We start from the raw sequence: 13,622 nt of genomic DNA on the forward strand, positions 1-13,622 counted from the left end.
TCTGGAGCTTCCCCAGAACTCCTGCTCCCCTTTCTTTAGCACCCCCATCTGTGGGCATCCTCCAGCCTGTAAAATCGGCTGCCACCTCTGGTTTCTGCCATGGTCTCTCCCACCCATGGTATCCCTTCCTCTGGTCCTTGTGAAGTGAGGCCTTTTAAATCTCTACCTCTCCTTTGTTGGGCCTCTCTCAGGAGGGGCCTCTCTCATGAGCATGGGCAACCAAATACTTTGACCAAAAGTTACACTAAGTTATTAGCACTTTCAGCATCTACAATTAAAATACTGTTTTGGTCACTGATACTACTATTTCTGTGTTTCACTTTGCCAAAGAGATTTTTAAATTCTTAGGCCAGGGCTACTGATAAGCCTTCATCCATGGTGCTGGACACAGAGCAGCTTTACCGAAACCCACTTGGCTCATTTTTGAGTCTCAAAAAGAAAATCAGTTTTCTGTGTGCAAGCATACCTTTGTTCACGTGGGGCCTATGGCATCCTGCTTTATTCACTTTCTTCCTAAAGCCTCTGCCTCTTCACCTGGCCCACCCTTCCCTTTGATGCTGGTGCTCCTCAGAGATTGTGCCCTGGCCTTTTCTCTCACCCTGCACTAGGACACTCTCATCTACTCCCGTGGCTAACATCTGTTAGTGAGAATATAGAAAAGTTAGAACTCTTGTTTTTTGCTGGTAGGACTGTAAGATGGTTCAGCTGATACAAAAAACAGCTTGGCAGTTCCTCAAAATGTTAAATAGAATTACCATATGACTCAGCAGTTCAACTCTTAGGTATATACCCCAAATAAATGATGACAGGTACTCACACAGATACTTGTGCACAGATGTTCATAGCAACACTATTACAATAGCCAAAAGGTACAAACAACCCAAATGTTTGTCAATGAATAAATGAATAAACAAATTGTAATGCATATACACACACACAATAGAATATTATTAAGCCATAAAAAGGAATGAAGTACTAATACATGCTCCAAGACGGCTGACCCTGGAAAACATTATGCTAAGTGGTTGCTGATTGCTAAGGCTGGGGGACAGGGAGATGGAGAGCAAACACTCAGTGGGTATTGAAGTTTATTTTGGGATAACAGAAACACTTTACAACTAGGTAGAGGATGTTGTTGCACAGCACTGGAGATACACTACATGACAAAGAATTTTTCACCATGAGATGGTCAATTTTGTTACATGTATTTTACCTCAATAAAAATAATTACATGCATCTTTTCTAAGGATGATACTGGAAGGTTTGCTCCAATAAAATGAAGAAGTAATAAAAAAAAAGAGAAAGATATGGGATCCAGGAAACAGGGGCTCAAATCAAGGAGGCAAAGGGATCTGCTGGGTGACAAGACATAGAGATCACAGGACAAGAGTATAGCAGGCCCTATGTACCTGCTATAGGGAGATGGGAGCAAGATAGGAGGTCCAGAGAAGAGATCTCTAGGAAGAGAAAATCACTTGATTGCCTAATGGACTTGAGTGTACACAGAGAAGACATGTAAAACTGGTAGAGAATTTGGGCTGGAATTAGTGAAAATACGTATAAAGCTTACAAAAAGAAAATTAGTAATTCTAGGGGGAAATGTAAAAGAATACTAGATGACTCAGTTACCAATAGCATTTTTTGTCATCATTAAAGATGCAACATTGAAGATTTATAGAACCAAAATCACAATATAATTAATAACTATATTGGGAGTATATGGGAAAAGGAGAAACATGTGTGTGTCTGTGTGTGTATGGTTGTTGTGATGTTGATAAGTGACTTAAAGGGAGTTGAATCCTAATGTCGCAACGTGGGAAGTCAATAGATAATGATTAAAACTGAAAAAAAAAACTGAAAAAAAAATCTAGAAGTACCAGGATTGTAATGTTATTTAGAGATTTGAAGGTGAAAGTCAATAGAATCAGTTTAAGGAGTTAAAGGCGTTGCTTTTGGGAAGAGGGAAATGCAGGCACTTTTCAGAACTTTTTGACTCTCTAAACCATGTGCACATATAAAAGTTGAGTTTTTAAAAATAAAATTAAAAGAAAAATTTTCACATCAAAATAGATTGGTTGGGTGCACAGTGTCATGACGGTATAGTGGGCCTTGGTTAGGGACAAGATGAGACCTGGAATAGAGGATCTCGTCTTTTGCTTTTTTAAAAATAATGTTCAAAGGATGAAATGTTCACTATTATTAATTCTAGGTTGTGGGAAAGTTGGGTAAATGGCTTCGGAATTTGTTCAATCTGTAATTTTCGGTATAGCTAATATTTCTTAAATTAACATATTCTAATGAACTCTGTAATTAGTTACACAATTGAGGATGGAGAGCTAGCTTCAGGGCAGTTTACACACAGGACAGCTGAATTTAAAATAAATGGTCTTTTAAAAAAGGTCTGCGGAATTAATAGAAATCGAGCAAGGGATGCCTAATAACAGATCCATGTGGCTCTTAGTTCTCTGGACCATGCCTAGAGGCTGTGGTGCTTTCTAAGGTGGTGCATTTTCAGGGGATGTTGATGAAGGACATGGGAGATCTGTAGCCCTGAAGGATGCTTGGTCTGGGAGCCGCCTGCAGATGCCTGGAAGACTGTTATCTATAAGAGGGAGTGAGGGATGACTGGCCCAGCACAAGTGGTCCTTATACTGAGAACATTTTTTGATCACCTTCTATGAGTAGGACTCTGTGATTGCATTAAATTTCTACTTTCTTAAATGCCATGTTTTGCACTTGTTTTCTACTTTTGTAGGAAAGACAAATAAAGAAAACCAGTAATCTGGTCAAAAGAGCAATTTCCAAGGTATGACATTGAGGGTATTGGATTCAGTCTTCTGCATTTATCTGCATTTTAATCACTGATTGCTGATAATGGCAACTTAATGCTTGATCACCAGTAGAGATTATTGCTTTCACCTTTTTAGTGGGTTTATGTAATCACAGGAACATGCAATGCTTTTTGTTCTTGTTGCTTATTTCATAGATCAATATAATCCACTTTTTTGATTTAAAAAGGGTTTAGTGGGGCACCTGGGTGGCTCAGGGGTTGAGTGTCTACCTTCGGCTCAGGGCATGATCTCGGGGTCCTGTAATCGAGTCCCGCATTGGGCTCCCTGCAGAGAGCCTGCTTCTCCCTCTGCCTATGTCTCTCTCTCTCTCTCTCTCTCTCTCTCTCTCTGTGTCTCTCATGAATAAATAAACAAAATCTTTTAAAAAATAAATAATAGTGCAGCCCGGGTGGCTCAGTGGTTTAGCGCTGCCTTCGGCCCAGGGTGCGATCCTAGAGACCCGGGATCGAGTCCTGCGTGGAGCCTGCTTCTCCCTCTGCCTGTCTCTGCCTCTCTCTCTCTCTCTCTCTATCTCTCATGAATAAATAAAACCTTAAATAAATAAATAAATAAATAAATAAATAAATAAATAAATAAATAAATAAATAAGAAAAAGGGTTTAGTGATTTGGTGATGGGCAGTAAAAGTATAAACTTAGTACAATGGTTAACACACCTTTTAAGATATCTGTGTACTTATACACACATACACATGTATATCAAATGGGTCAAATTACTAGATGGAATGAAAATTTTTAGAAATTGGGATGTTTTCTGATAATTAAGCATACCAGCTAGCTTTAGAGTACTAATTTTTCTCTACTTATATTAATTTATTGAAGCTTAAACTTCAGAATAGTGAGGGATACCTGTAAAGCTGATCAAAGTAAAATGGTTTCTCCTTTACTCCCTCTTCTATAAATAGGAGAGATTTAAAAAGAAAATAGTAAACCTCTCTCCCCCATATAACCATGAAGTAACCAGCTCACAATTCTCAGAAAATCACTCAGAAAAAATCGTCTCATCTGTAGTTCTACATGACATGAAGCAGACAGAGCATATAAATATCCAAATTTAATTAAGGGCACCTAAACCCCTTCTACCTGGGATCAACATGCCTTATGGTAAGCTACTTCTTCCCTTTTCGATCAGATTCAATAACAAACATTGTTCTGCGTAGGCTTTCCAGGAATGCATCTATCACACAAAACAAGGTAAATATGTAGAAGGAAGATTACCAAGTGTTAAGGAGATGGAACTGGCTTTTCTGGTGTTTGAATGCCTCGGGTCAAACATACAGGTGCTCACTCCCTGACCCCTTCTTCCTAACTTAGCCTCTCCAGCCTCTTGCACACGCCTTCATCAAAAGGATGCTTAAAGCAGAGGAAGGCAGAGCCCTGCCCTCCTGCAAACATCTCCTACGCGCTCGCCCGTCTCTAAACGCAAGCTTCGGGGTCTAGAGCATGAAGGCTCTGCATCAACACACGTGCAGAGTGGAAACCCCACTCCCCCCCCCCCCCCTGGAAATCCCACTGCTCCTGCTCCACGCAGACTGGGCCCGGACCCACCCGGAGGGAGGGGTCAGAGCCTGGGCCGCCTCTTGGACTTAGCCGGGGGCCCCCCACCTTGAGGGCCGGGCAGCGGGCAGGTGATGCGCAGACCACCCACCCGGGGGCGGGGGGGGGGGGGCTCCTACCTGGGCTCCCCGCCGCCGCGTGACCTCGCCAGAACGCGTCCCCAGTGCTCCCGGCGGGACCCCCAGCACGGACGGTCCGCGGGGTCTGCGGCCTCGGAAGGGAGCCCACGCACCTGCTGGGGGAGACCCCGAGGACCTGCTGCAGGTTGGGGGACCTGGAGACTCGGCCCCGAGGCGCGATGCTCAGCCTCCGCGGCAGGGAGCGGTGGGGTCTGCTGCCCCCTGCCGGCCCGGGAGCCCCGTTGCGGGTTCCGTGGGCTGCGGTGAAGTCTGCACCCGCCGGAGCTGCTGCCCTCTGCACGGGGAGCCCCGGGGTGGGGGGTGGGAGTGGGGGGCGTCCCAGGGCTGCGTCTCCGGAAACTCCAAGCCAGCTTTCCACGCTGAGCATGCAACCTAATTCACTTTGCCTGCTGGGGTTCACCGGCTCTGCAAAGCAGCAAGCCTCTGCAGTCAGGCTTACAACGAGGTCTTCTTAGAGGAGACCGTAGGTGTGCTGATTCCCGGCCTAGGGGTCGTGGGCCGCGTCGAACTGATGCCCTTCAAGGCATTCGTGGATAGGAACCCGTCAGTAAGGAAGGGGATGGGAAACGGCACGTTCCCTTCAACTCCTGGGGTGTTCCCTCGCGGGCCAACGCGCCCTCTGCAGGTTTGAGGATATAAAATAGAAATAAAGTGAGCAGCGTGTGTCCTCCAGCAGGGAGACTTGGCTCAGTGATGCGCAGCCTAAAAAACGGGAAGCAAACCCGACTCTGCACGACCAAGCGGCAAACTCGGTACAAGAGATGGGGCTGTGCTCCCCACCCCCCGGCAGGTGGTCCCTGGGCAGTGGCTCAAGGGTGAGCCGGTCTAGGCAGCGCAATTTCAACAGTGGACACCGGTTTGGATTCTCTTCTGTCTACCAGTCCTTGGCTTTGCCTCATCGCTGGGCTTCCAGGACGGTCATAGCAATCTACGAATGCAGGAGGAGCTCCATAAATGCTTATTCTGGGTGCTGTGCTTGATGGCGGGTGATGATGAGCAGCCGGAGGCTTTCTGCAGCAGCGAGTCTGAAGGGCCTGGCTCCGGCATTCAGTGCCCGCAGGGATGTGATCCCTGCTCTCTCCTGCCTCACTAGCTGTGTGACACCGGCCCACTTACGAACCTCTCCTCATTTCATTGTCAGCAAAATGCAAGTGATGATAACAGTACCTCCCTTTGAGGGGCAGGATGAACAGCAAATGAAACACCCTTTGTAGACTGTTCAGAACCGAGGCTGGCACGAAGCCTGGTACTCAGTCATGTGTGGCTAGTATTCTTGTTACCACTGCTGTGACCCCCCCCACACACACACACACATCAGTTGCTGTGCACTAGTTAAAAGCAGTCACCTGAGGACCTGGCTCTGCCAATTTCCACTGACATGATGCTGGGCAAGTGAGATTCCATGCCCTGATCTCTTAAATGGCAATAAATTCTAATAGAGAAGAATATGGTGATTATTTCATGGTCTGGGATTGTGCTGTAGCTAATTCACATAGTTGTTTGCACCCAGTGCCGAGTGGACAAGCCCACAGAAAGTGGTGGCTGGGAGTAAAGTAAATGTTTTTAAAGGATTTGCTTAGACCAGTCACCAATGCCTCATTGTCCCCCGAATTAATATCAACCTCTTCGTCTTATTGCACTTTTACCCTCCAATTTCTTGGCAGAAGGTCAATTCTTAGCGAATTGCCGGCATCTGAACTTTGTGATGTGAAGGTCAGCGACTGGCTATGGCACCTGCTCTGAGTCTACAGTCATTTCCTAAGAAGGGCCTTAAGGACTTTTGATGGTGATTACCGTTGATGAAGGCCTGGGTAGGTGGAAAGGTTTCTCAGAGAAACTAGATGCAGTAACGTTTTAGCACTTACAGTTATTCAGATATAGCACCTGGCTTTGTAAAATTGGTCAAATAAAACCCAACAATGTTTGCAACCATCTGGTGCTCCTCAATGACCGGGAAGGATTCTGAAGGAATTGAGCTGGAGACGCCTGGCAGGAGGCCTGCGGTGAGACACTAGTTAGCAATTCATCATCTTTATATCCTTTCAAGATAATATCTAGGGACACCTGGGTGGCTCAATGGTTAAGCATCTGCCTTTGGCTTAGGTCGTGATCCTGGGGTCCTGGGTTCAAGTTCCACATCAGGCTCCCTGCAGGGAGCCTGCTTCTCTCCTTATGTCTCTGCCTATTTCTCTATGGCTCTCATGAATTAATAGATAAAATCTTTTTAAAGACAATATCCATACAAGTTATTGAATTGGAATGCTAATGTAGAAGATATATTTTTTTTTCTCTCCAGCTGTCCTTAGGAACTCAGGAAGCCAGGTTGGAATGACTCAGGAAATGATTTTTAGAAATCCAGGGAACTACTTTCTGATGCATGCTCTAAGACTAAGCACCAGAGAAACTGTTTTTTGTTTTGTTTTTTTTTAAATGAAGGTCAGAGGATCCTCGAAAAGGAAGGACCCTATCTCCTTTTCTACACACAGGAAAACCTTTTCTTTTTTTTAAGGAACTTGGAGCTCTCTAAATTTGTAGTATCTATAGCCCACTTGAAGTCAGAGCCTTTAGGTTAAAACTCATGGTATTTAGCAAACACCGCCCCCCCCCAATCATCTGACCCCAATGTAATTTTCCACTCCTATCGTCCCTCCCTCTGTGTTCCTCATCTGCATCTCCTGCTCTAGCGGGGCCTTGGAGAGCCAGGCCAACTAATGACTCCTGAGGAGAGCCAAATACAACTTTTAAAAGCATGGTCGTTAGCAAACAAAATAATTGTCACTCCTGCCAGCCTCATAAAATCCAATTCCCTGTCACTTCTTTCCTCTGAGCTGCTTCCACTTCCCGAACCCAGATTCAATGAAAGCAGCTCAGGCCCAGGAGATGTTTCCAGCAGAGATGAAGGTGCTGGAAGCCAAGTAATTGGCCTGCCCACTGGGCTAGGGCACCCAGGAAGATGTGATCAAGGCAGGCTAGGTATGCTACATCCTGCTGAGAAGCGAGAGGGGCCGAGGGCTGCAGAGGTTAGACCTCCGGGCGGCCAGCCCTGGGGTTCCTCTCGGTCCCTCTGTGAACCTCTTCGTGGGCAGGCTCAAAACTTCCTGACCTCCTCTCATTTCCTGCCTGGGCCTGCCCCCTCATGCTCCTTCTCCTCTGGGAAGGATCTAGAACCCTGAAGGGGCTCACTCAGCTTCCTGCTGTGGGGACAGCAAACTCCTTGTCCCTAGATCACAGCTCCTCCTCTGCTAGAGCTCGGCCCTTCCCATCAGTGCCCTCTGCCCTGCCTCCCTCCACCCCCACCCATCCCCATCAGCCCTGCAATGTGAGCTTCGCCCCATGAGGCTCCCTCCAATGGCCACTCCACATCTTTAAAAAAAATTTTTTTTTATTGGAGTTCAATTTGCCAACATTTAGCATAACACCCAGTGCTCATCCCGCCAAGTGCCCCCCTCAGTGCCCATCACCCAGTCACCCCAACGCCCTGTCCATGTCCCTTTCCACTACCCCTTGTTCATTTCCCAGAGTTAGGTGTCTCTCATGTTTTGTCACCCTCACTGATATTTTCACTCATTTTCTCTCCTTTCCCTTTATTCCCTTTCACTAATTTTTATATTCCCCAAATGAATGAGACCATATAATGTTTGTCCTTCTCCGATTGACTTATTTCACTCAGCATAATACCCTCCAGTTCCATCCACATTGAAGCAAATGGCAAGTATTTGTCGTTTCTAATGGCTGAGTAATATTCCATTGTATACATAGACCACATCTTCTTTATCCATTCATCTTTCGATGGACACCGAGGCTCCTTCCACAGTTTGGCTATTGTGGACATTGCTGCTATAAACATTGGGGTGCAGGTGTCCCGGCGTTTCATTGCATCTGTATCTTTGGGGTAAATCCCCAGCAGTGCAATTGCTGGGTCATAGGGCAGGTCTATTTTTAACTCTTTGAGGAACTTCCACACAGTTTTCCACCAGTTCACATTCCCACCAACAGTGCACGAGGGCTCCCCTTTCTCCACATCCTCCCCAACATTGGTTGTTTCCTGCCTTGTTAATTTTCCCCATTCTCACGGGTGTGAGGTGGTATCTCATTGTGGTTTTGATTTGTATTTCCCTGATGGCAAGTGATGCGGAGCATTTTCTCATGTGCATGTTGGCCATGTCCATGTCTTCCTCTGTGAGATTTCTCTTCATGTCTTTTGCCCGTTTCATGATTGGATTGTTTGTTTCTTTGGTGTTGAGTTTAATAAGTTCTTTATAGATCTTGGAAACTAGCCCTTTATCTGATAGGTCATTTGCAAATATCTTCTCCCATTCTGTAGGTTGTCTTTTAGCTGTGTTGACTGTTTCTTTTGCTGTGCAGAAGCTTCTTATCTTGATGAAGTCCCAATACTTCATTTTTGCTTTTGTTTTTCTTGCCTTCATGGATGTATCTTGCAAGAAGTTGGTGTGGCCGAGTTCACAAAGGGTGTTGCCTGTGTTCTCCTCTAGGATTTTGATGGAATCTTGTCTCACATTTAGATCTTTCATCCATTTTGAGTTTATCTTTGTGTCTGGTGTAAGAGAGTGGTCTAGTTTCATTCTTCTGCATATGGATGTCCAATTTTCCCAGCACCATTTATTGAAGAGACTGTCCTTTTTCCAGTGGATAGTCTTTCCTGTTTTGTTGAATATTAGTTGACCATAAAGTTGAAGGTCCACTTCTGGATTCTAAAAAAAAAAAAAAAGAAAGAAAAAAGAAAAAAGAGGATCCCTGTGTGGCTCAGCGGTTTAGGCCACTCCGCATCTTCCCCCTACTTCACCATGGCCTCAATTCTTGAAAGAGCTGTCTGCACATTCTTTCCATTTTACCTGCTACCAATGCTTCAGCTATGGCCTGGCTTCTTACACCACTCTGCCAGCCCCCTTGTGGCAAGTCCAACGAACATTTTTTAGTCCTTATCCTTGTAAAGGGACATTTAGGTTGATTAGGAATTGGAGCTGCAGCAGCACTGAGGAAAATATTTTGGGTGTCCTCTAACTGATCTACGACTGGGGCTTGAATACGAATGTAGAGCTAAGAGAACCTCCTACCCTGTCCTCGCATCTTCAGTCGACCTGGGGGCAGAGGAGCTACCCAGGAGATGAACTGTGATGTCTACACTTTAGGATGCTGTTTGATATAAAGGGGTGACCAATCTGTGGGCAACACTCAGGCTGCCTGAGACAGAATGCACTGTAAAGGGGGAAAGGACCCTAAACTGAGGCCTACCTCAATACCACAATGTCAGGTTGGAGGGACTTTTGGTTCAAGACAGAGTAAGGGGCTAATGCCAGAACTCCATTCCAACCCTGACCAGTGCCCAAAAGCACACATTTCAGTATGCTTTGTGAAAGGTTTTCCTGTTTATGACAATTAAATACAGCAACACTTTGGATCCCCCAAGAAACTTTGTGTTGCTATATTCCTGAATGAACATAATGGATGGGAGGGTTGTTCTCTTCTCAAAGAGCAAAAGCCTCCTTTTCTGGAAGTTTATTCCCTGTAGGCCACTCAGGATAAGTACACAAGACTCTTTACCTTAACAAAGAAATAGTAATATTGGGGTGTTTTGACACTGTTAGCAGGGGGTTGGTGAGAATGAATCTCAAGCAGGTGTCCTTGAAGCTATTTGGGCAAAATAAGAATTTTGTCTGTGTCTAGGTGGGAGAGAGAAGAGTTTTAGTAAAGTACTTTTGATAAGCTATAGAAAGAGCTGAATTATGGAACACAAGTAAATAAAACCAGAATTCAATGAAACCAGAAAAACTGAAGCTGCAGGATCCCATACTTCTGTGGGCTACTGCAGCAAACTGTGTTTTCCAAGATGGTGACAACAGGACTGCCCATCACATATGCTCTTCTTACAATGTGAGGTGGACGCTTTTCCCATGGACAGGTAGGGTCTATGTGCTCTCCCCTTGAGTCTGGGTGGGCCTGTGACCATGGTGGTGGTGATGCATGTGACTTCCCAGGCTAGGTCATAAAGGAGATATAATTTCTGCCTGCTTCTCTTGGAACCCAGCTGCCACACAGTCCCGAGCCCCAGGATACATGGAGAAGCTACAGATGTTCCGGCCCAAAGTCCCAGCTGAAGTCCCAGTGACAGGCAGGATGCGATACAAAACATGGGAGTGAGGACACCTTTGAGATGATTCCAGCCCTAGCCACCATCTGACTGCAACATTGGAGAGATTCCAAGTGAGAGAACCACCTACCTAAGCCCAATCAACACACATAATTGTAAGAGATGATAAAATAATTGCTCTTATTGTAAATCACCATGTTTGGGGGTGATTCACTCCACAGCAATAAAGAATTATAGCACGCCCCTTCGAGGCTCTGGAAGGACCCTAGCAATGTATTCACGTGGTCATATGCTTTTGTAAAATTTGCAGAAATAAGATATTTTAGCTGCAGTTGGTTGAAATTTTTGTCTCTTTCTACCCTAACTTCCCCTCCATCTCTTCAAGTTAAGTGGCATTAGAGTGGCTATGAGCATTTTTGGGATTCCCCTGAAGACAAACTTAGTTGAGGTTTATTTAACTTGGGCTTAGTGTGGTGCATTTGTGTGCTATGGAGTCACTTCTGTGTAAGTTACTACTGGCTGTTCCAGTGTTAATAGCTTCCAGAATATTCCTAACAACCACTGTGCTGGTTTGGTGGTGCAACAGGAATGTGCAAGACAGTAGATCATGTATCATGACAATGTGCTCTATGAGATGTGGATTTGAAATGCGCAAAGCTAGAAGAGAGTCTGTGGGAATTATTCCAAATCTTGCAGCTCATACATAAAAATAGCTAACAGTGCCTTTCCTAAATTTGCCTATCACCCTGAAAATTCATCTTTTATCATTAATAATAAGCTATAGAAGCCGAAGCTTTTACAATCTATCAATAAAGTGTAAGGGGAAGAATGGATTATTTTTCTCTTCTCTCATAGAATCTGATGTTATAAAACCATTATTATATGAGGATCCAATCAAAAAGATACACAGCCAAAAATGTTAGGCAAAGAGTGGCTCATGAACTTAAATAAAAATGTGCCATTTTCCTGGCACATTGTATTTGGTGGTAGCAGTGAACAGAGTGAACTTCGTGAGGGGCCGGACCCTTGAGATCAGCACCGTTGGCCACTCTCACCTATAAAAACCTTCCCTTCCCTTGGCTTCTTTGAACCTCTGGTCAGTTCTGCCCTCCGTCTAACTGGTCCCGGTAACCTGGAGAGACGTCTCTATCTCTGGGTACTCACGAGGATCAGGGGCCTGTCTAGGTCTGCTTTCTTCTTACAGGGCGCTCTCACAGCTTTCTTCTTACAGGGCCTTAATAGTTTGAGGATGGTAACCTCAGGCAGTCATTAATCAGGAAACCACCTTTGGCAGATCCCTTATAGTGACTGTAATTAGAGTGTTTCTGAAAAATATCCCCCGCACCCCCCTGTAGTCTCAATTGGCTAATTACCTCGTGGACAAGTAAGCATCGTTCCTAGGAAGGGCCCCACAGACAGGGTGATGGTTTGCGAGTCCACAGACCCATCAGTGGACTGCCATGAGCTCTAGCTGAGAACATGTGCTGCTGGAAGACAGACTCTAATTAGCTGGAACCACTAGTTAAGGCAAATCTTGCCTGCCCTGATATTCAGTAGGTACAGCCCATTCTCTACCCCTGTGGGGCGCTGCAGGCCGGTTAGCCATCAAGGAAATCTCACGGGGTACCCCTTAAAGCGCTTTCATTTCATACACAGATAGGTTTTCAACAAAGTTAGTTCATAAAAGAAAAAAAAAAGCCGTTGCCTCATGTCAATGCCATGTACCTGCTGCAACCCCAGATTCTACATCTCCAGCCCACACTCTTACCCGCCTCTGTCCATCTCAATTCTGTGTTGTCATTGAAATGAGAGCATGGCCAAGTCAATTCATGCGCTGGCTGTTTGCCAAAGTCACATTATTTACAAAAACAGTAGCCCACAAGCTGTAGTTTGACAACGCCTGCTCTAGACTCAACGATCCAGTTACTTCTGGAAATTTCCCCTTGGACGTTCCTAAGTTCCCAAACACAACATGTCTCCAAACAGACTGGTCTCATTCCCCACTCCACGTGTCTTGTCAGTGAACGGTACTACCGTCTGCCAGACACCCGGGACAGAAATGTGGGCACCAGCCTTGATTTCATACCCAGTCGGTCAGTCAATCAGTCACAAAATCCCTTCAATTCTGCTTTCTAATCATCTCCCTAATCCAGTCACTTTTCTCTTTCTCTGCTGCCGTCTTTGAGACCCCTCTGTCGCCCCCTCAGTCCCCTGTGCTTCTTACAATCCTCTATCACCCTGCAGGCAGAAGGAGGATTCCACCCTTCCAATCTAAAGCCCTACTGCTGTCTGTCGGCTAAGGAACCTCTTGCACAGTGTAAGAGGCCGGCAGGATTGGACACCCCCCTCAATCAGCTACCAGGTCCCCCTTCCAACCTAAATTATTTTCAGTTGCCTGGACCTCTTGCCTCTGGGACTTGGCACATTCATTCCTTCTTGCTTCTCATCCCTCCTATTTGTCCTCGATGTCACTCCCTCCGGGAAGTGTGTGCTCACACCCCAAGACGAAGCGAGGTGTCGCCCTCTTATCCCAGGAAAGCTGGACCTCAGCAGGTCTGAGAACTCACCATGCTGCTTTATGATCCAACTTACAGATCCACACTGGCCCTGTGTCCTACTGCAGGTGGACAAGCCTCTGAGAACGAGGATCGTGTCTTATTCCCTCATTTGCCCTTCTCTCAGCACACTGGTAAACACTGCAGATGCCAGAAGGGCTTCTAACCAGGAGGACTGCACAGAGCAACATGTTCCCTGTCGTTGAAACCCAAGCCCTCCGCCCCAACTTCATGCTTCACTCGGGGACCTTCCCGGGCCTCTGCTGGGCTGTGGAGTTAGTATGGCTGAATGGGAGATGAGGGAGGCATCATTATGTGGGGTTCACTCTGTTTGTGTGGTGTTTTACCAGTGGACAGAGATGGTGGGTGTCCCTTGAGCACCTGGGAGGCCAGACTCCTCCAGCCTCTGGA

At 45.8% G+C, this 13,622-nt stretch overlaps 1 protein-coding gene across 5 annotated transcripts in view; it reads right to left on the reverse strand.

Annotated features, from left to right (window-relative positions):
- MAP3K4 (mitogen-activated protein kinase kinase kinase 4) overlaps positions 1-5,135 on the reverse strand; it is a 152,665-nt gene extending 147,530 nt beyond the window's left edge. Inside the window, exon 1 of one of the 5 annotated variants that reach the window (XR_012003052.1) lies at positions 4,527-5,135. The gene's annotated coding sequence lies outside the window, so the exon portion shown is untranslated. The remainder of the gene's footprint in view (positions 1-4,526) is intronic. The other 4 variants (XM_072766681.1, XM_072766707.1, XM_072766669.1 and 1 more) reach the window with 4 other exon arrangements.
- Positions 5,136-13,622: the final 8,487 nt, after the last annotated feature.

The sequence above is a fragment of the Vulpes vulpes genome, chromosome 1, assembly GCF_048418805.1.
Source record: "Vulpes vulpes isolate BD-2025 chromosome 1, VulVul3, whole genome shotgun sequence".
Taxonomy (NCBI): Eukaryota; Metazoa; Chordata; class Mammalia; order Carnivora; family Canidae; genus Vulpes; species Vulpes vulpes.